Below are 24,126 nucleotides of genomic sequence, written 5' to 3' on the forward strand. Positions count from 1 at the left end.
GTTCTTCATATCCCTGTCAAAGTGTATGTGATGATCAGAATTGGACCTAGTGCTCTGAGTACACCTAGCTAGTTGCCATGATCTCTCCTCAAGAATTTTTCTCAAGCAAGGCTCAACCAGCCTAGGAATGGTTGGGTAGAATCAGGGCCCTTTAAGTATTTAGTAAAAGACCTAGGTTTACAAAATCTGTGAGGATTAACATTAGGTAGGGACAGCTTTTTTCAACTTTAAATTTCCAAACATTAGGGGTGTTCAAACGTGGTGACATGCCTTGGGGATTGTAAAGATATTTTGCTTGCTTTTATATAATTTAGATGTCCTTGGTAAGTATAAAAGATATATCATATCTTTTTAACATTTTGTTTCATTTAGCTTCCCATGTTCAACAACTTTTCATTGTGAGGAATTCTCTAGCATCTTATTTTAGCCTTTTTGATGTTCCATTTTTCTCTGTATTAATTTGTTTTCTGGAGGAGTGAAATATACCTTAAATATATGAATGTGAATTTAAAAGGAGTGACAGTGTTAGGGTGTATTTGAACCTCCCCTCCCCTCCCCTCCCCTCCCGAGTCCTGTCTATATTAGCCGGTTACTACCATGTTTTCCCTGTTTTCTCAGTCATTGCCAGTCTTTTGTTTCTGGTAAACAAGGTTAAGAAGAAGTTTGCAAATATATGCCTGCAGTTAAGGTGTCCACATTAGGAAGGCTGAGGGAGTTGCTTCTTGCATTCTGCTTTTCATCCATAACCTGACTTCTCCTTCCCCTTCCCATAATATTCCAAACCTCTGTCTCAAATACAGGTCGATATAGCACTGCATGTTCGCAGTATAGCTCTCTCCCATCTCACAGGCTTCTACCGCTAGAGTGACTAAATGCTTCAGAGTTCTCCAATTTATCAATGTCATTTATCATTTGACTCTTAGATCCCATGAAAACAAGCTCTAGTATAGGAAACTTTTCATTACTTCTACTCAAGGTAATCAGAGTAGGAACTGAAGTGCCTTAAGGCTTCTGCCCATGCTGCAGATGACTTATTTTCTTGAAATGAATTCAGCAGTTTTGGATTGTATTTACTGACATTACTGACAATTGAAATGACTCTTAACCGAGGAGAACTTCATTGACAACAATGAGCAACGGAAGGCAATTGTTTTAAACAACAGCCCCAAATTATTGATTTTAGTGGCTTATCTTCCCCTTTCAATTAGTATACAATAATTTTTAAATAAAGAAAAACAGGATAAATCCTACATATCGAAAGGAAAACATATATTTGCTTACTTAAAGTATTACTAGTATATTTTTTATTGGTGATAGAGCAGGGAAATCTATAGGATGAATTGCCCAGAATATCAAAATAACTATCAACTTTGTGTACTGTGCACCTGAATTGTGGGTAAGTCATCACTTGATGATTTCCTTTAAGCAGTAATAACTTAGACCATTTGTACTTCTGTATAAGTGGTGAAAGCACTCTTGTCCTTTATACTTCCATTTAGTTCTATAAAAAGTATCATCTAATAAGCAACTATGTTTGGGCCATTTAAAGTCAGCATTGAGCACTTTATAAAGAAACAAACTATACATGTGAAAATGAAGATAGGCTTAAATGTTTTAATGTTTTATTACATTAATTAAATTGTACATTGCCCAGAACCTCTCTGTGAAGGAGATGGTTAAGAACTTTGATAGAGATAAATAATGAGATATATGATAGATAGATAGATAGATAGATAGATAGATAGATAGATAGATAGATGATAGATGATAGAAGATAGATGATAGATGATAGAAGATAGATAGATAGATAGATAGATAGATAGATAGATAGATAGATTGATTTAAAAAATCAGTTGTCTGCCACCCTATTTCATACTCCCTGTAGCTTACTGAAGGACATTATGAGAAAGTCTTGATTGTTCAATGCTATTGTGGAGATGAATATCCACCATACTTTCCACATGACAGGAGATGGAAGTCAATACCATCCACTTGGAAGACTGTAATTTGTTTACAAGGACTGAATTATAAAAGAGAAGGGGGGAAGGAAGTTAGGTAAGTTGTGGATTGGTGATATTAAGAGAGAAGGATGTAATAGCTCTAAATGAAGCTGTTCTGTTCTTTTGATGAAGAAGATGAACACCTGTAGGGAAATGAAGACACTGTTTTAATTATGAAGTTAACTAAGCATCATAAAGCATGGACCAACTATCATCACAGTTGTTCCAAATACATATACTCCGTTTTTTATGATCCTTTAGTCCAGGGGTGAAATCCAGCACGTTCTGATAGGTTCTGGAGAACCGTTAGTGGAAATTTTGAATAGTTCAAAGAACCAGCAAATACCACCTCTGGCTGGCCACAGAGTAGGGTGGGAATGGAGATTTTGCAATATCCTTTCCCCAGGAGTGGGGTGGGAATGGAGATTTTGCAGTATCCTTCCCCCAGAAGTGGGGTGGGAATGGAGATTTTGCAGTATCCTTCCCCTGCCACACCCACGAAGCCACATCCACAGAACCGGTAGTAAAAAAAATTGGATTTCACCACTGCTTTAGTCCCTACTCGGGAGTCGGGCCACCACGTCACTCTAGTTGTTCTACATGCATATGAAATTTGGAATTCATAGACTGGTGATAATTGCATATTATGTTCTAGTGAATGGGGACGAAAGAATAACCAGGGAAGAGTTTTGGGGGGGGGCAATTGCACAACCTTATAAATTAATTTGATCCAGAGGAAAAATTTATTCAGTGAGCTGACATAACGGATGGGTGAGAATGACACGAGAGAATACATACAATGTGATTCAGCCATTTGGTGACTCAAGAGTGAACGTTAATGGTGACGGCCTGATGCACATTTGTATAAAGAAATGGTCTCTTTCTTTCTTTCAAACATGCAGCTTAAGCATGTCTATTCATACTTACAATAGCAAAGACATGAATATAAATCTAAAAGCATGGCTGATTTTAAATTTATTATTAAAGATTGAAATAATTCGTGAGGGCAAAGATCTGTGATGAGACTACAGTATATGGCGCATTAACTATCAGGCAATGATTAGTCAGACCTATGTGTCCTTAGATGGGACAGGAGTTTGTATGTCGTGGGAGGGGGGTAATTTATTCCAGGTGTGAAAGGAAAGGAACTGCATCCCCTTCTTTGGATAGTTGGGCTGGTGGCAGTGGAGGGGAGACCAGGTCGGCAGTTCGGCGGTTTGAATCCCTAGTATAGGTCTCCTGAGTGAGCAGGGGGTTGGACTAGATGACCTCCAAGGTCCCTTCCAACTCTGTTACTATTACTGTTACCTCCATAGAATGAAAATATGAGACACGATTCCCTAAGTGTTTGAACACTGCTATATGAAGGGACTGTGAGAAAAATGATATCTAAGAGTTCAGGTTCAGCATGGCCAAAGCCAGGTGACCAGATCATCTCACTGAATCTGAGAGGTCAGGGTTGGGAAATCAGAGTAAAGCTATGTGAATATACTAGGAGGGGGGTTGAGAGATGATGGAAGAAAATAAAGGCGGGACTTTTCCACAATGACAGGGAGACAATATATGATAGCATGCAGTGGAGCAATTGTTTCAGGGGAAGGGAGAGGAGCATTATTGCTGAACCTCCCTTTTGGTCCTAATCCTTCAAAATGTGGTGCTGGAGGCCAAACTGCTAGAGGCCTAGCTTGTGCTAGGACGGGGTGGGTTCAGTGCTGAGTTGCCCCCGGTTTGGACCGGTTCGCAAGAACTGGTATTAAAACCAGCAGGAGGCTCCACCCACCGATCCTGATGTCATCAGGAAGCTACTGTGCATGCGCAGAAGTGTGCACACGCGGTCACGTTGCAAACCGGTAGTAAAGGTAGAACCCACCCCTGGGTGGGTTGGTACCTATTGGAAATATCCCTGTGTTTTGGATGCTGCACTAACCATAACTCCAGGGCCAGGGAGACAAAATGGCAATCAGATATTCTACTTTATAAAAATTGAGTACGAGTCCCTGTGTGTGAAGTTGAACTTTAGGGTTCCTGGTTTAATGCTGAACCTGTGACCAGCAAGATCTCTGCTTGAATTTGTAGTAAAATCCCCATGGTTATCAATTTAAGTGACTTCCATCTCCATTCACTAACAGCCAGGTCAGACGACATCCAGGATTTTTTGGTTGTCCTGATATCTGGATACATCCCATATACTTACTATCCTGATTAATGCAAGAGAGGGGGGAGGGGGGGAAGGAGGTCAAACCATTTGGTCTATAACTGCCTTTCCCAAGGGTAAGCAGGCAATCTGACAAGATTCCTGTAAACTGATGATCAAAAATAAAGAAACCTTTCTGATCCATTCTCAGAACTGTTTCAATTTGTAGGCTAAGCAGAAAATGCTTCAGAGTCCTAATCTAATGCTTAGAGGCTATGAAGGAATAGATAATATTATATTGAAATAAATCTAATATAAAACCCAGCAAGACAGTGGCTGTCTGGCATTACAAAATATCTTAAAATCTTTACTATATATGCTTTCATCATCTGGATGATTTGCAACTAATGTCAGATAGGTAAATGATGCAACAAGGAGTATAGATCTATAAAGTAATTTATAAAGGATCAAGGCAATTTTCTTGGTGATAGGGAAAATGAGAGAATTAGTTCAAGTTACACCTAATGGGTGAGAAACCAGAACAAACAGATGAATTTGTGTACATTTTGTACATTCTATGAATATCTGGAAAATATTTATTAAAAATGGGGAAATAGGTAAAAATAATAAAAGACAAACAAATACTGTTATAAAACTATGGCATGTTTCAAGGAATAAAACATTTGTCAAAATAGAGATAGTTCTGAGAGCATGCTTTTGTCCAATTTATTATATGAAAATGAGAATTGGATAAGTCAGTAAAAGAAAGTTGAATGCAGTGGGAATGACATATATATTAAAAAGTATATGGGATAAAATAACAAGAGATGGAACAAAGAGTAGATGGGTGCTTAATGATTATGAAATGAATACAGAAGTGAATGACCACCTTAAAATGGATGTGTTGGAGTAGTTTTATCATCTAGAGAGAAGGTGAAAAGACTGAAATAATAATAGGCAAGATCTGATGAGATTCTTAGAAAAACAATGAGAAGAGGGAGGGAGCGAGGGAGGGAGGGAGGGAGGAAGGAAGGAAGGAAAGAAAGAAGGAAGGAATCACAGGGACATTATAGGGACATAATGGAAAGAAAATGGTTTGCAAATATACATAAGGAAAAGCATAATGAATGAGCTGGTGTAAACTAAAATGAAGCTATATTTCTTTTTCTTATCTCATGCCTTCAATTTCCTTGACATTCCTACTTTTCTGCCCTTCCTTAATGAGCATATTGGAAAGCCTCAGCTGCTCACCCAGTCCACCAGCAAATGCAAAGCTGCTTTGTCCCATTCACCTTTAGTCATTTTTATTCCACTTCTGACAAATATGCACCATTCTCCAAGACCCCTCAAGCTGTTTTCCACACTGGCATCTGATTCTTAGGATACTTCGGAACTCTCATTCCACAAGTTGCATGATTTGGAGGAGGAATGGCATGCATGATTTGAAGAATAAGCCTTCTTAAGGATTGCAAGAATTGGATACCAGCATGAAGAATGGTGCGAGGCAGCTTCGAGAACGGTATTCATTTGTCAGCAGCGAGAGAAAAAATGGCTAAAGGTGAGTGGGGTAGTGGCAGTTTTGTGTGCAGGCCTGGCGTTCAATACACACACTCAATGTGCACAGTCTATACCGACCTCCCAGGGCTTCCTCCACCCCTCTAGGGCACCCCTGAACTTCTTACCTAGGATTCCATCTACTTAACAACTTACAATTATCACTTAAATGACCACAACTGGAAATGCCAGGATTGCAATCATTGAGCAAAGCAGCCGCAAGATACTAGTCTCAACGGTGGTCATAGATTGAGGCCTACTTGTATTGAGATATGTAGAACATATGTATGTTCCTGTATTACTAGAGAAAAAGCCTTCTGCCAATAGGTTACACTGCATCATATGCATAATCTTAATCTACCAAAATGTTTTATTCTGCAATGTTGAGTTTTTGTGGTGTAATAAATTCAGAAATCTACAAAATACTACAAAAAGAGCTATATTGAAGCTGGCTGGTAATTTGAGCACAGAAGGCAAATCTTTGCTGGCCAAGCTTCCCCAAATATGTCTCTGAGCACAGCCACATACAGGTCAGTTGACTTCATTTTCAAGATCCTAGGTGAGACATTCCAGATTTTCTATACCTTGAACTTGGTGGGATAGTCTTGGTTTAAGGGAGAAAGATTATTTTTACAACCAGAATACTTTACGACAACTTAAAAGATTGGGGCAAACTCAGAGGAACATCATGAACAAAGGGGAAGTTGATAGTGTGGGGAATGGTTGTGCTGTGATAAAATTTAGGAAGGAAGTAGACTTTAAAACCAACTAAAAAAATGGATGGGTAATCAGAGAGCAACTGCTAAACTGGAAACAGCTAAAAATGTTATTGATTTGTAAATTCTGTTACATTAATTCTTTAATGTAACATTACATTACATTAATGTTACATTAATTCTTTATTATACAATTCTTAAAATCAATGATTCAATTGTATATAATTATACAATCATACTTGCTTTTCAGAAATAATTTGAAATGGAAGATTTAACACTGGCACAAAGTCCTTTAGAAAAAGGAAGAAAAGAGAAAGAAAGAATTCCTGGAGTTCATTTTTCCTCATGGAACCTACTTTCCCTCCTCCACAAATTTGAGTGAAATTAATATCAAATTAATTTTCATGTATCATCTATTTCAATGTCCACAGCAGGTGTGCAGCTTCAACTGCCCTGCAGGGTGTGGTCAAAAATGTCAATAAAGTGACCACAACGATGTGACTGAAACTGCACACATAAAAAAAGCAGATAAAAGTTTAGTCACACCATTATAGCCATCACACCCTCCGGACTTCCCTGCTCACAGTGATTAAACCCCCCAAAGGACGGGATAGTGGAATTTCTGTTTCAGCATTGTTCAAAATGCTGAGGGGGGGGGGAGCGTTCAAGCCCCCCCACCCCAAAAAAAGTCAGTACTTTAAAAGTGATCAAAACTTTGGCTTGTGAAAATCAAGTGATATGACGCTTTCTGTACTACAGAAGCCTAATATTTATTCACTGTAAAGCCAAAACTGCCTTTATCCTGCAAAATTCCACTTCATGGCTCAAAGAGCCCGGGGAAATCTTCAGGCAAGATTTATTTTTTTAATCACCCGAAGATACTCGCCCTACCCACCTTTATCTCCATTTTCCCTTCTGGGCTCTTTCAGACGCTTCCTGCAGAAGGTTGTTCTGTGCAGGAAAAAATATGGCTCACTTTAATAAAGCAAGAAGGCCATCTTCAAACAATCTCCCTCTCTCTACCACTCATTCCCACTGGATCCCTTTCGTTGTGGTTTGTTTTTTTTTTATTTTTTTTAAAGTAATTTTATTAAACTTTTTTTTTAAAAAAACAAAAATCTTTAACAATCTTTCCTTTTCAACAACTTCTTACTTATACATTTTTTCTCCCTTATTCTAATGTATCTCTTATACAAATACTTCTAATATTAATTTATTTACATATATACATATAAATAACCATGTACACAATTTCATTCCTTTTGGTTTGTTTTTAAAACATGAAGAGTGGAATGTGTTCTGAAAAGCTCATCAACTGCTCCACTGTTTTCAGCAGCAGGGTGAGAGAAAGGGGTCCAGAGTCCACCTGGTGGGATGGGAGAAAGGGGTCCGGAGTCCACCTGGTGGGGTGGGAGAAAGGGGTGCAGAGTCCACCTGGTGGGGTGGAAGAAAGGGGTCCAGAGTCCACCTGGTGGGGTGGAAGAAAGGAGTCCAGAATCCACCTGGTGGGGGTGGGAGAAAGGGGTGCAGAGTCCACCTGGTGGGGTGAGAGAAAGGGGTCCAGAGTCCACCTGGTGGGGTGGGAGAAAGGGGTCCAGAGTCCACCTGGTGGGGTGGGAGAAAGGGGTGCAGAGTCCACCTGGTGGGGTGAGAGAAAGGGGTCCGGAGTCCACCTGGTGGGGTGGAAGAAAGAGGTCCAGAGTCCACCTGGTGGGATGGGAGAAAGGGGTCCAGAGTCCACCTGGTGGGGTGGGAGAAAGGGGTGCAGAGTCCACCTGGTGGGGTGGGAGAAAGGGGTCCACTGGCTTGGTTGGGGTCGCGAAGCATGGAAGCTCTCCCCACCCACCCACCCCAGTCTGAGGAAAAATCGAGAACGCGTCCGAAGGTATCTATTCCCCGAGAGCCGCTTCGGTATCTTCCGCAAAATACTGCCCCTGCGAAACCGGAAAACCAATCAATCCAAGCCCGTACAGTATGTCGTCGGAAATGGAAATCCAGAGATCGGGCCCCGAGCTTTTGCCCCCGAAAGCCAGTGTCCACACCAGTGTCAGAGCAAGCGGCTGCCTCCTCCGCGTCGGTGACTAGGAGGCACCCGGTGAGGGGAGCCAGGGCGACTTAGCTCCAGGCCCAGCTGATTCCCAAAGGCTCACCTCTTCGGACTTGAGGCGATCTGCAGTAACCTCTTCCGGACGCCGCGAGAACTGCAGTCTGCCGGAAAGCCGTCGAGGTTTTCTAATCGGCCGTCGGGATTTTACCCCCACCCACCCAACACCGCAGCGGAGTAACTTCCCCGGGTTTGGGGCAACTTTAACTTCAGGCAGTTTTATGCCTGAAGGCTTCCTCATAAGGGCAAGAAGCTGCATCCGTTTCAGGGCAGGTGTATTGTATCTCCCTGGCCTCTTGATTCAAAGGAGCTTGCATCTGCTCCATAAGCCTGCTTGGCCCTTTCGCCTGCAGTGATTTACAGCCCAAGGTAGAAGTGGTGATTTATATACAAGCTATTCTAAGGATGTCTGGCTTCTGTACAGTATTTATTATTTTTGTGTAGTTTATCTATTCCTCAGTCTTTGTGACCTCTAGGCATTTTTACAGATATTAAAGGAGAACTAAAATGAGCAGCGTGGTGGCCTAGTGATGAAGATGCTCGCCTCCCGCTCAGAAGGTTGAGAGTTCAATCCTAGAAAGCAGCAGATATTTCTCTCCTGGGGTGCAAAGGAAAAAAGTTGACACTATTGAAATGTAATAAAACAACAAAATTAAACTTGTACTTCCCATTGCTTTCAATAAAAGCTGAGCTCTAAATTGCAAACTATATCAAGAATACTTGTCAATAAGTGCAACTTAAATTCCCTCCACAGTGATTAGAAGAGAACAGAACAGAATAACAGAGTTGGAAGGGACTTTTGAGGTCTTCTAGTCCAACCCACTGCTTAAGCAGGAATCCCTATACCATTTCAGACAAATCGTTTTCCAATCTCTTCTTCAAAACCTGCAGTGTTGGAGCACCCAGAACTTCGGGAGACAAGTCATTCCATTGATTACTTGTTCTAATTGTCAGGAAATTTCACCTTAGTTCTAGGTTGCTTCTCTCCTTGATTAGTTTCCATCCATTGTTTCTTGTCCTGCCTTCAAGTGCTTTGGAGACTAGGTTGACTCCCTTTTCTTTGTGGCAGCCCCTTAGGTATTAGAACACTGCTATCCTATTACCCCTAGTCCTTCTTCTCATTAAACTAGACATACCCAATTCCTGCAACTGTTCTTCATATGTTTTAGCTTCCAGTCTCCTCTTTGTGACTCTTGTCTGCACTTCTCTAGAGTCTCACCATTTTTTTAATATTGTGGCAACCAAAACCGGATGCAATATTCCAAGTGTGGTCTTACCAAGAGCCTATAAAGTGGTATTAACACTTCGTGTGTTCTTGATTCTATACCTCTGTTAATGCACCCTAGGACTGTGTTGGCTTTTTTGGTTTAGTAATAGAAATTCCTACTATGGTGAAGAGGTATGTCATTGCTGATGCCATGTAGGAAGAAGATATATATTTACTTATTAAGAGGGGAAAGCAGTGGTCACTTGTCTTGATCATCTGTCATACACTCTTTGTGAAGCTGCTTTTGGAAGCAGCTCAGAAGGTGTAACTGGTTTTGAACACAGTAGTAAGATTGTTGATGGGGGAATTAGATCACTGCAGAATGACTCCAGTTTCTGCACTGGTTGCCAGAAGGTTTCCAGGCAAAATTCAATCACTCATAAGGTTCCATATAGTGTAGTAACAGGATACATCTGGTACCAACCTCAAAGAATAGAATCTACCCATCTGGCCAGGGGTGAAATCCTCCTGGTTCGGACGGGATCGGGTGATCCGGTAGCGATTGTGGCAGATGGTTTGGAGAATCCGTAGCGATGGCGGTGCGAGGCTCCGCCCACTCGCCCGGGTGTTGTTACTTCCTGGTTAAAATGTGTTTTTTACCCTCTGTGCATGCGCAGAAGGTTTTGCACATGCGTAGAGGGTCTGCGCGCACATGTGATGTGTGCACTTCCGAACCAGTAAGGAAGGTAAGTAGATTTCACCCCTGCATCTGGCCCAAATAATTCTAGAGGGCTTGCTGAGAATTCCCCCTGTGTGGAAGTATAGAAGATATGGACAAGGAGACAAGCCTTCTTAGTAGTACCTGCTTTTTGTTCAGTAGTAGTTGCTTTTGGAACAATCTTTTCCCAAAAATACATTTTGACTCCTCCCTCCTTTTTTTACAAGGCTGTTAAAATACTATTCTAGTGTGGTTTGGGCAATTAATTGTGACATCTAGGAATGCTTTATTTGTTGAATTAGCAAATATTTTTATTGTGTTCTGTTATCATCATACACCATGCAGTCTTGATTGGGGTAAGTATACAAATATTGTGACATTTCCTCTTCTAAACCTCCTTTCCTCTTCTAGGTTTCCCTCAAGTCAAGTTTCTCTCCTGCAATGACATATATAAAGTTCCATGTAGCTTTCTTGAGCATAAGGCAGAAGTGTTTTGTTGTTGCCTTCATACAAGATTATTTTTATTTCTCAGTCTAACCTATATTCCTAAGATTCCCTAGTGATCTTTTATCCACATTCTAAGTAAAACTTACCATGTTTAATTTCTGAACCCAACAAATTAGTCAGATGCTGCCACCTGTTGAGTCTTCCCTTTCTTAGCTGCCTCGACACTAATTACTTCTTTTTCCCTTCCAAAGCAGAATTAAGACATTTTTCTTTATTGCCACTTAATTTTAATGACTTAATTTTTATTTTGGGCTTGGAGATCCAAAGGCAGGTAGACAACAGTTCCTTATGCTTGGCTGTAGATAGATAGATGATAGATAGATAGATAGATAGATAGATAGATAGATAGATAGATAGATAGTGATAGAGTGATAGATTTATTTCGCTTTTGCTATTGGCTGTTTTTGTTTGTTTGTTTGTTTGTTGTTTTGTCTGTAGCCATAGTTGTGAGAATTTGTACAACTGGCAAGACTGAATTCTGGTAGTTGCTTCAATACATCTGAAGGGTATCAAATGGGGAAGATAAAATTAGGCTGTCAAGTGGTTTGAAGAGGAAATATTATTTCATTTTAGCACTAGGAGACTGGTGCCAGATTTCACAGGTTGTTCTCCTATGCTTAAAAGTTAGTGTACTAATCTAAAACATATCATTGGGAAATAATTTAAAAGTCAAGTTAAAGTGTCATCAAAATACTAAGCACATTTTCAAGTTGTCTGAGTATACTAGGCTGATAACGCAAACAAACAAACAAACTTAGGCACAAAATTGGATCTTAGTTCCAATCTCAATATGTAGATTGCAATGATTTATCACTAGTGGGTACTCTAAAACTTAGTTACCCCAAAACTAGTTGTCACTGAAATCTTCTGCTGTGGGCTAAACACAATGTTCTCGTTTTTATATATAAACAGCGAGAGCTGAAGTGGGGGCGGGGGAACCTTGGCTTTTAGTTGTTAGCAAACTTGGAATATAATTTTGTATGATTCTTCAGAATACAAGTCATTTGCAATTAATTTTGTTAGGTTCAGCTTGCAGCTTACTCCTAACTTGTTGGTCAGGCAATATCTGTTTCTTTAAGAAACAACTGAGCCACGTAATCAGGGTTTGCTGAACCCTGTAATTAGGCTACAGTGCATAAATAAGCAGCACAGAGAAGCGTTCCTGGTTCTTCCTGCTTCTTCCGGATTGATACCTGATTGTATCCTGTTGCTTACTGAGTATGGTGCTGTATACCAAGAGTTACTAAAGTCTGTTTGCTTTGGTAAGGGAAGATACTTACTGGACTGATATTACTGTTTATGACCTTGGACTGTTTTACTTACACCGAGACTGTTTGTTATCTATAAAGTATTTTTCTCACACGAGCCGTACGTTTATCTCCTTCCCTGTGTGTTTCTGCTCTGCTCGTTGCACAAGCAACAAATACTTTTTACACACACCCTAACATTGGTTATGGGCCCAGAACGTTCCAGGGCTCTTTAATTTGTTTTTGTGGAAGTGAGAAGTGCAGGCAGTGGGTGTAGTAGTCAAGATGATGGCTTTTGAGCAAGGTACAAGTTATTCTACCATAACCCGGTTGGATGGAACAAACTATGTTACCTGGTCCACAAAATGCTGTCTACTTTTGCGAAAAGAAGGACTGTGGGACGTGGTTAATAATCCACCGGACATAACTGCACTGAATGCTGATGACGAAGAAGATGCCAAAAAGATAGCGAAGTTTCACAGGGACAACGAGCGTGCTTTATGCATCATTGGCCTGACACTGGGAGACCAGCAACTTGTCCATTTCCGGGGCGAAGAGTCTGCTGCGAGGTGTTGGTCAAAGTTAAAGACGCTCTACGTTCGTGACTCTGTGGGTGTCCATATCTACTTGACACGGAAATTATTTCGCTTACATCTTCAGAAAGAAGGAGACATGATGGCTCACCTGGACTCCATGACAGGGCTTTTCCAGGAGCTACATGAGAAAGACCTTGTGTTTACTGAACTGCAGCAAGTTTATATTATTCTTTCATCGTTGGATGACAGTTATGACTCTTTTGTTTCATCATTAGAAGTATTGTCTAGAGATGAACTAACATTGGCCAGTATAACTGGTAGGTTACTGGATGAGGCCAAACGTAGGCAAGAACGAGACCAGTTAAGGATGCAACAGCAACCAAAAGTGGAAGCTGTATATGAGAATGTCAATATTGTTAAACGCTGTTATGCATGTGGGGCTAAGGGGCACATTGCAAAATATTGTAATAATAAGAAAGTGTCTACTAGAAACTCTGCTAAACCCAGGAAAGGGTGTAATTTAGCAACCAGTTCATCTAATAATATAAGAGATGATTGGTGGGTGATTGATAGCGGTGCCTCTCAATCAATAACAAAAAACAGAAAACTGTTTCTAAATATGAAGAAAAGTACTAAAAAGGTCAAATTAGCTAATGGCTGGAATGTGACTGTAGCTGGGGAGGGACTTGTTCAATGTTCTATCAGTAAGCACCCTTTACCCATGCTTTATATCCCTAGTTTGAAATATAACCTTTTATCTGTAAAGTCATTACTACATTCTGGGTTTACAGTAACTTTTAAAAACAACAAATGTTTGCTGGAATGTGAAGGCACTGTAGTTACTGCAGAATTAGAAGACGACTTATTTGTCATTAGGGATAAGTCATTACTGTTAGTTCAGTCAAAAGCTAAATTTGGAAATGTAAAGCCTCATGATGAATGCGTACATTTATTACATAGAAGGCTTGGTCATCTGAATTTCAGGTTGTTGAATTCGACTGTTAAGCAGTCTAAAGGCATAAAGTTAAGGGCTTGCAGCAAATACCTGAACTGTAATACTTGTAACCAGCATAAAAGTAAAGTTACACCTGCAAACCGCTGCAATGGGTTTAAAACAACTAAACCTTTGGAGGTAGTCTTTTTAGACTTAATAGGGCCAAAGAAACCCAGTTTAGGGGGAGCATGCTATATTTTGAGTATAGTTGATCACTTTACTAGATATGGTTTTTGCTACCTTATGAAGTCCAAAAGTGATACGTTCCAATGTATCACAAACTGGCTTCGTTTTGTAGAAAGGAAGCAGAGGTTTAAGGTGAAATGCATTGTTACTGACAATGGAACTGAGTTTACTAACCATCAGTTGGCTAAGTTTTTGAAGGAAGCTGGGATACAGCATAAACGTTCTGCCCCTTTTCGGCCGGAACATAATGCATATATTGAAAGAAGAGGCCAGACCCTACAAGCTATGACTAGGACTATGCTGGCTGATGCTTGTTTACCTGATAAATTGTGGGGAGAAGCAATACTATGTGCCAATCATGTTTTAAATAATGTGGTGCACTCCTCTACAGGAAAAATACCTTTTACTTTATGGCACGGGAGGAAGCCGGATTTAAGTTATATACATACTTTTGGTGCACCAGCCTGGGTGCATATACCGGTTAGTCAGAGAAGGAAGGACCAACAGAGAGCAAAGAAAATGATTTTTGTTGGCTATGAAGCTAACCATAGGTCCTATAGGTTCTGGGAAAAAGGAACAACAAAAGTTTTGTGTAGCGCTAGTGCTAAATTCCTAGAACATGAAGGCTGGGACAGGTTAGAAAAAGCAGATTATGGTTTTACAGATGTAGATGTTAAGATAGACCATATTCCTGATGATAGTTCATCTGAGATGGATGATAAACCATCTATTAAGGTTGAAGAACAGGAACAGGAAGTAGGGTTAGGGGAGGATGAACCCAATATACCTGATGTTAGTCCTGTTATGCCTAGACGATCTTCCAGGGACCGGCATCCACCAGATCGCTATAAAGCCACAGTGGTTTGCCAAGTAGATATCGAACCATCCAGTTATCATGATATAAAATTATATCCAGAAAAGGAGCAAAAAGCCTGGCAAGAGGCAATGGATAGAGAAATTGATTCTTTGAAGAGGCTTGGTGTCTATGAAGTTGTAAGAATACCACCAAATGAGAAACTTATAGGCTGTAGGTGGGTCTATAAGGTAAAGAAAAGTGTAGATGGGGTAGTAACCCATAAAGCTCGGCTTGTTGCACAAGGGTTCTCACAGACAGATAGAGACTATGATGAAGTTTTTGCTCCAAGTTTACGAGCGAGCACTTTGAGAACGATGCTTGTTTGGGCAGCTAGAAATAAATGCTCTCTTACTCATTTAGATGTCGAGACAGCTTACTAGAACGCTCCGTTGAGGCATACAATATATATGAAGAAACCTCCTGGTTATGATACACAGGATAGAACTGAGTGTTGGAGGCTACAAAAAAGCCTATATGGTGTTAAAGGCATATGCTGATGCCAGTTTTGCCAGAAAATCTACGTCTGGAATAGCAATCATGTTGGATAACTGCCTGATTGGATGGAAATCAATTCGCCAGAAACACATAAGTTTGTCTACCATGGAAGCGGAGTTGTCTTGTCTATCACTTACATGTACTGAACTGATTTATTATAAACAGTTGATGGAAGATATTGGATTCAAAATGGATTATCCTATTACGGTTTATGAGGATAACCAGGCAGCCATTAAAATGGCAACGAATCTTGCTGTAAAGACAAGGACTAAATACACTGATATACGTTATCTGAATGTTCGGCAATGTGTTAAGGATAACATGGTTACATTGGAATATTGCGCATCAGAGGACAATATTGCCGATACTTTTACCAAAGCGCAAGGTGCCATTAAACACACCAATTGTTGTGAAAGATTTGGATGAAGAATCTGAAATGTAACTGATACCACTGTACAATGTATGATTTGGATGTGTATTTTTGTTTCTGTATCTATTGTGTATATTGTCCTGCCCAATGGGGAGAATGTTAGGTTCAGCTTGCAGCTTACTCCTAACTTGTTGGTCAGGCAATATCTGTTTCTTTAAGAAACAACTGAGCCACGTAATCAGGGTTTGCTGAACCCTGTAATTAGGCTACAGTGCATAAATAAGCAGCACAGAGAAGCGTTCCTGGTTCTTCCTGCTTCTTCCGGATTGATACCTGATTGTATCCTGTTGCTTACTGAGTATGGTACTGTATACCAAGAGTTACTAAAGTCTGTTTGCTTTGGTAAGGGAAGATACTTACTGGACTGATATTACTGTTTATGACCTTGGACTGTTTTACTTACACCGAGACTGTTTGTTATCTATAAAGTATTTTTCTCACACGAGCCGTACGTTTATCTCCTTCCCTGTGTGTTTCTGCTCTGCTCGTTGCACAAGCAACAAATACTTTTTACACACACCCTAACAAATTTGTAGCATATAAATTTAATAAATAAATAAATGGAAAGGGGGAAAGAGTCCCTGTGGATTTTACTGTACTAGTTGTAGCCAACTATAGGGGCAGTGCTCATCTCCACTTTGAGACCATGAGCCAATGCTGTCTGAAGACATTTCCCCAATCTTGTGGCCAACATGATGTTATGTAGTGCTGTTTCCTCCCCTTCGAAATGGTATTTAGTTATCTACTCGCATTTGCATACTTTCAAACTGCTAGGTGAGCAGGAGCTGGGCAAAGATGGAAACTCACCTTACCGTGTGATGCCAGGCCTCTAACCTGAGCTACAGCTTTCCAGCAGACAGCACAGTGTTTTAACCACTGATCCACCAGCTGCCTAATAAATGGGCCCAGCTATATTAGCTAACTACCATCCGGTCTCCAACCTTCGCTTTGTGGCGAAGGTTGTTGAGAGTGTGGTGGCACGACAACTTCCCCGGCACCTGGATGAAGCTATCTATCTGGACCCGTACCAGTTGGGCTTCAGGCAGGGGTACAGCACGGAAATGGCATTGGTCGCATTGGTGGATGATCTCTGGAGGGCTCGGGACAGGGGTTGCTCCTCTGTCCTGGTTCTATTAGATCTCTCAGCAGCTTTTGATACCATCGACCATTGTATCATGCTGCAGCGATTGAGGGGGTTAGGAATAGGGGGCACTGTGCTATGGTGGTTCTCCTCCTTCCTCTCTGACCGTTCGCAGTTTGTGTTGGCAGGGAGGCAGAGATCGACCTTGAGGCGCCTCGCGTGGGGGGTGCCGCAAGGGTCGGTCCTCTCGCCCCTTCTGTTCAACATTTATGTGAAGCCGCTGGGTGAGATCATCCGTGGTTTTGGGGTGAGGGTCCATCAGTACGCTGATGACACTCAGTTGTACATCTCTACCCCAGATCACCCCAATGATACCCTTGATGTGATGTCCTGCTGCCTGGAGGCTGTGCGGGTCTGGATGGGGAGAAATAGGCTCAGACTCAACCCTTCCAAGACCGAGTGGCTGTGGCTTCCGGCGTCCTGATATAGTCAGCTGGTGCCATCGCTGACTATTGGGGGTGAATCTTTACCCCCCACAGAGAGGGCTCGCAATCTGGGTGTCCTCCTGGATGCACGGCTGTCTTTAGAAGAACATATGACGGCCGTGGCCAGAGGGGCTTTCTATCAGGTTCACCTGATCTTCCAGTTCCTTTTTGGACCAGGATGCCTTACGCATGGTCACTTACGCCCTTGTCACCTCCCGGCTGGACTATTGTAATGCTCTCTACATGGGGCTCTCCTTGAAGAGCACTCGGAAGCTCCAACTGGTCCAGAATGCGGCCGCGCTGTTGGTTATGGGTGCGACTTGTTGCGCCCACGTGACACCTCTCCTGCGCGAGCTGCACTGGCTCCCAGTGGTCTTCCAGGTGCGATTCAAGGTGTTGGTTACCACCTTTAAAGCGCTCCATGGCTTAGGACCTGGATACCTTCGAGACTGATTTCTGCCACCAGTGGCCTCCTACCGGCCAATTCGCTCCCACAGAGAGGGACTCCTCAGGGTGCCATCGGCCAAGTTATGTCAGCTGGCCACACCCAGGGGAAGGGCCTTCTCTGTGGGAGCTCCTGTGGGAGCTCCTGCCCTATGGAACTGCCATAGGGCAGGACGAACTGCCCCCAGAAATACGCAAGATCTCCGACCTCCGTATGTTTTGCTAAGACCCTGCTGTTCCGCCAGGCAGGGCTATCTATGTAAATGATTTTAAATTGGGTGTTTTAAATTTTGGGTTTTAAATTCGGGCCGAAATTGTTTAATACTTTTAACTATTTTAAACTGTTGTTTGTATCTTGTGTTTTTAATTAGCTGTACACCGCCCCGAGTCCTTCGGGAGAAGGGCGGTATATAAATTAAATTATAAATAAATTAAATAAATTAAATAAATAAATAAATAAATAAATAAATAAATAAATAAATAAATAAAATAAATAAATAAATAAATAAATAAATAAATAAATAAATAAATAAATAAATAAATCAAATAAAAATTGCATGGTATAACCTAGAGATTGGAGTGAATGGAATCTTCAAATTGCATAGAAAATAATCTGAAGCCTACCCTCCATGTATATATGATTACAACTCCCAACATGGCTAATGGAGAATGACATGAAGGAAGTTGTAGACTATAAGTTATAGCTGTAGAGTGAAAAAGAAGAAAGCTAATTTAGAGCAAGTTACTGTATATACAACATGCATATTTCCAGATGTTGTGTTACCCAGAAGTATCAGCCAAATTGGTCAGTAATAAGATACGCATTTAATTCATTAAAGTCTGAATAGCCCTGGACTGTGAGAAATGTTTTTGTGTTGTTTAATCTGAACAATTAAATATTTTTGTGATTACCAATGCCTTGAATTTCTAATTGTTTTAAGGTAGAAGTTAAAAACTGTATCTGAATATTACACATAATTTACAGAGCATCAACTTCTGAAACACGATGCATTTTTTCTTATGAAGTTTTCTGGAGGACATCATAACAATGTTATTTAATTAAATAGAATTCATTAGCAGAATATTACTGGAGATGCTGCATTCTATTTTATTAATAAGATGCCACTTCACTAATATTTTTGCTTTGGCTTTAAAACAAACTTTCTATTCTGACCAAACTTTTACAAAATAAGTTCAGAGACCGTTGAAAACATATTAGTGAAATACTAATGTTATTAATAAAATAAAAAGTTGAACTTTTACTTGTATTTTTGGTTTGTGAGAATATTTTATGGCTTTACAATTGCTTTATGATGTGCTTGAAAAGCGGTGTAATGTCAACAATCATAGTAGGGCCTTCTTTGTTACCAAAACAAGATCCATTTTACTTTTCCTCGAGGTAGGCTGTAGCTTGTTTACAATTGATTCGAGTTCAGCCTTGAGAAAGATGCTCTTTGAAACAGAGAGAATCAATAATACCCTCCCTGAATTTGGCCTCGATGGATGGACAGAGATAAATTCATCGGTAGTGATAGCCAATGTTAGGTAGGTCTCTTTGCCTTTAATGTTCTGAGAATGGAAATGTTTTTCCCACTTTTCAGCATTTCTGAGCTGTCTCACTAGCAAGAATAGGCATTCAGTTAAATCACTTGAACTGCAAACTTCTCTTACGTACATATGGTACATAACACTATCCATTGATTTCTTTAAGTGTCAGGTACAAAAAGAAAACATGAGACTAAACCTTGCCATTGTAATTATCACCATAGAAAACTGGCAACACATGACAAAAGCTTCTGCCACTGAAAGAATACATTGTAGATGATAAAAAAAAATTGACTTATGATTGCTGTATTCAGGTAAATGTCAACATGGTGCCCACTGAAATTATTACTTTAGGTAGAATTAAATCTTGGGTAGATGTGAAGAAAGGAATGACAAAAGGTAGAATGTATTCATTTCTTCCTGTCTTAATGTGGATTTTAAAGTCCCCACATTTATTTTCAGTAGGTTTAAGTCCTTGCATCAAGATGTAACCTTTGTAACTTGAGTGGGTAGAGAATCATAAACTAAATCAAAGAAACATTACAATAAAGAGGCACAGGGTGATTGACTTTTTAAATATTTTGAGCAACAAAAAAACTGGGTTACAAGTGTCAAGTTAAATATCAAATTCAACTCAGGTTGGTTAGGTTGGCCTACTATTATTACAGATCACTATTATAGTTTCTACACTAGTTCTTCCATAGGACTGATTACTTTGATCTACAGCATCTATGTGATTAAAAACAAAGCTAGAAATTGGAGTCCAATAGATTAATTTTACCTAATTAGCTGATGTCAACAAACTATTTGAAATCAGTCTGGTTACTTCTTAGGGGGAGACCAAGAAGAAATATGACTGAATTTTTTTTAAAAAAACCTAGAAACTAATGATAGATGACTTTCATATTGTTACTAATCAAACTATAACAACATGTAAATGAAAATGTAAAGCCAGGAGTTCAGTACAGTTCAGAGGAGACTTTAGTGTTAATCTCCAAGTTCCTGGAGAAGACAAAAGAAGTCCTCAAGTCACCTATTCTGTGGACTTCTTTTGTTGTTGTTGTTGTTATTTAGTGAGGCAGATGTATCAGAGAAGCTCATGTCAAGGGACATAATAATTATTTGCAGAGGTAACCTTGCTTACACTTGAAAAATGTCGAATCTTTTATTATATATTATATTTTATTTATTATATTTTAATGTCAGGTATGAAAGACCACGATCACACATGAAATTTCAATTAAACTGATTTATTACTACTCATGCCTAGGCAGAGGAATCTGGTCAACTAAGACTAGCTCTATTTTGGCTCTACATAAAGGTCCTCAGAATTCAAGACTTAGTCCTTTTGTGGCTATGCAGAGACTCTAGGCCAGGGGTCCTCAAACTTTTTAAACAGGGGGCCGATTCACAGTCCCTCAGACTGTTGGGAGGGGGCAACTGGCTGGGGGTGGGCATAGCTAGGTGGTCATGTGACTGAGTGGGTGTGGCTAGGTGGTCATGTGACTGGGTGGGCGTGGCCAATTTAACAGTCCATTTTTTTTGCCTTTCTCTTTCCTAAGCTCCTGTTTAAATTGTTTTCAAAGACTTTTAATTTAAAGCAGTGCTTTACAAGCCCAGAGCTCGTTTTCAAGGCTGCACCACCCCCTTCCCTATTCAAACACTGCCCCTGGTTCACATGGCTGTGAAAAGGACTTTTAATTTAAAGCAGTACTTCACAAGCCCAGAGCTGCTTTTCAAGGCTGTACTGGAGAGATAACCCGTTAGCTGGCTCGCTGGAAGATAAGGCCCATGGTGAGGGGCAGGGCTTAATCATATCACACCGCGGGCCAGATACTTTGCATTGGCGGGCTGTATGTGGCCCGGGGGCCGTAGTTTGAGGATGCCTGCTCTAGGCTGATTTGGGGATTAGACTAGAAGTTTTCCCAAGATCCCCTCCAGCCCTATAATTGTATGCTTCCTTTTTTGACTGCCCCCAGGTTCTGCCACTCTCCCTCCTACATTTATTATATTGTGTTTCTGTTCAGTAATTGTTTTGATCAGGTTCTCCAACTGCCTGTTCCTTTAGATTTATCAGTGCTACTGACCCTTGCTTTTTAATCTCAAATGCTAGTCTAAATTGAAATTGGTCATATTTTTTCCCAACTATATTTTCCTAAGAAATAAAATAAAAGTCTGGGATATAAAGCTTTATAATCTCGTAAATAAAATAAAATAAAAATAGAACATGATTTTATAGATCAACAAAAGCCACCCATGCTAAGAACTTTTCACATCGTCTTATTTCTTTGCGGAAAGCAGAATGAAAGGAAAATAAATGTGTGAAAGCAGCGACTGTTGCCTCTGCTCAGGGCTGGAATGTCAATTACCCAGTAGCAGTGCAAGATGGCTACGCAGATCTGATATCCATGGAGAGAACTATTGAGAGGCTATTGTGCAGGGTGACTTGCAAATTTTCATTGTCAGCACAATCTGATTTGCAGGAGCGAAGTAGAGGAGACTAACTAAGAATGGCTTACAACAAACCCCACTTCTCCCTTTCTTCAAGAGGCAGGTGAGATTGAAAATACAGGACTTCAGTACAACATAAGTACACCGTCACCTTAATATTTACCACATCAGGAAGCTTCTCAGTTCCTGAGCTTTTTCTCTAACATGATGAGCATGTATTTACCCTAACACTGGAAAGAGTGGAAAAGAATAATAAGTAGGATTGTATTGTGTGCTGATATTTGCATCCAGGTAGTCTGCCTCAGAAATTACTGATGGTTTTTTTTTTTTATTTAAACAAGAAAAAAGATGTAAAAGCAAATACAAATTGAGCAGCATATGACAACCATATTCTCATACCAAATGAACAACTAATGCTTCCTATAATATCCACAACTCACATATGTAAAAGGAAGGTGTGAAACATTATGTAAAAGGAATAAAGAAATATTTCTTAGATGCCAAGCTTCCGAGCCTGTACAAATGGGAATAATCCTGCAATCCACAATCCTGCAGTCTATTCTTCAGTAGTACTGCTGAAATTAAAGAAGCTATTTTGAAGGAAAAGTGGTCTCTAGTAGAACACAGAAAGGCTGTGAAACACCCAAATAAAGATAGCCTTCAGAGTTCAATGTCATTATTGAGTTCTTCAGGAACCAATGTAAGCGGTTCAGAGATCCTTAGAAACATTATTGGGTGCTGGTGTAGAAATTAGAATTCTGTGGCTGAACAACTGGCCGACATTTCTGCTTGGTATCTCCACTGAGTTTCTGGTCTTCTGGCATGCCCATCATGCTCTTCTGTCTTTTTATTTTATTTTATTTTATTTTCCTCCTTTAAACACCAGTCATTTTGGACATTACTTATAACTAGTACAATGCTCTGTTTTCTTCTTTCCATCCTTGAAATACATTAAGCAATACACTTGTGGCAGATCATGATTGCTTAAGTGACATTAACAATTAATTACTATCTCAGAAATAGGGCAAAATCATTTTCCTGTCAATTTATTATTAACTGATAACATAACAGAAAGATAATGCATCCAGTGAGATATGCAAATTGCTATAGGTCTTAGCCATATGAGTTAGACCAGGGGTGAAATCCAGCAGGTTCTGACAGGTTCTGGAGAACCGGTAGCGGAAATTTTGAGTAGTTCAGAGAACCGGCAAATACCATCTCTGGCTGGCCCCAGAGTGGAAATAGAGATTTTGCAGTATCCTTCTCCCAGGAGTGGGGAGGGAATGGGGATTTTGTAGTATCCTTCCCCTGGAGTGGAGTGGGAATGGAGATTTTGCAATATCCTTCCCCCAGGAGTGGGGTGGGAATGGGAATTTTGCAGTATCCTTCCCCTGGAGTGCAGTGGGAATGGAGATTTTGCAATATCCTTCCCCCAGGAATGGGGTGGGAATGGGGATTTTGCAGTATCCTTCCTCTGGAGTGTAATGGGAATGGAGATTTTGCAGTATCCTTTCCCTGCCACATCCAGCAAGCCACACCACGCCCACCAAGCCACGCCCACAGAACCGGTACTAAAAAAATTTGGATTTCACCACTGAGTTAAACCATTTAGCTATTTAGGACATATAAGAAAAGAACGATGGGTTGTGTGTATGAAGGAGATAGGTTTGCCAGTATTGGTCTCAATGGCTGTCTGTGTGCATTGCTCATTGATAGATGTGATGGGGAGACATGTAATGTTTACATTTATTCAAAAATACAGTAGAATTTGGAATGTGTTCTTAAAGAGGAGAACCTCCTATTTAAAGAAAGCCCTTTTTTAAGAGAAAGCAAAAGTCTTGAAACAGCATTTCACAATTAATACAGTTTAAGCAACTAACCAGGTCCTAGTATCACTGTCTTTCCCATAATGATAAAATTGCTTGCTTGTTTTCCCTTCAAGTTCAGATGATGACAACCTGGATTGGTTATTTTCTTAAAAAAGATTTTAGAAGTGGTTTGGTAGGGTTGAGAAAGAGAGATTGGCTGAAGGTTCCCAGTTGACTTTGTGTCCAAGGTATGACTACAGCTCCTGGTCTCCTAAAATCTAGCCTGGTGACTTACCCATTAGATTCAACTGGCTGTCTTATTTCTGATTATTAGTTATAATAATCATTTATACATTTCATCTATGCATATAAATTAGCAAGTGCTAATTTTATGCAAACCTTCTACTGTTATCTCTGCTTGGTTATGTTTTTTGGGGATGGGGAAGATATGTGTTGGTTTATCTACATTATAGAGAAAAGTTTCATTCGTATGGTTTAGCTGAACTCCAGTATATATACTGGAGAGTAATACAGAATGTATTACTTTGTGATACATTCCATTATGTTAAATTGATCTTATTTTTGCCACATGTATAACCATAAGTTGTTCTGAAACTCATGGAATTTA

The sequence above is a fragment of the Pituophis catenifer genome, unplaced genomic scaffold (assembly GCF_029215685.1).
Source record: "Pituophis catenifer annectens isolate HBS135680 unplaced genomic scaffold, rPitCat1.0.hap2 SCAF_1, whole genome shotgun sequence".
Taxonomy (NCBI): domain Eukaryota; kingdom Metazoa; phylum Chordata; class Lepidosauria; order Squamata; family Colubridae; genus Pituophis; species Pituophis catenifer.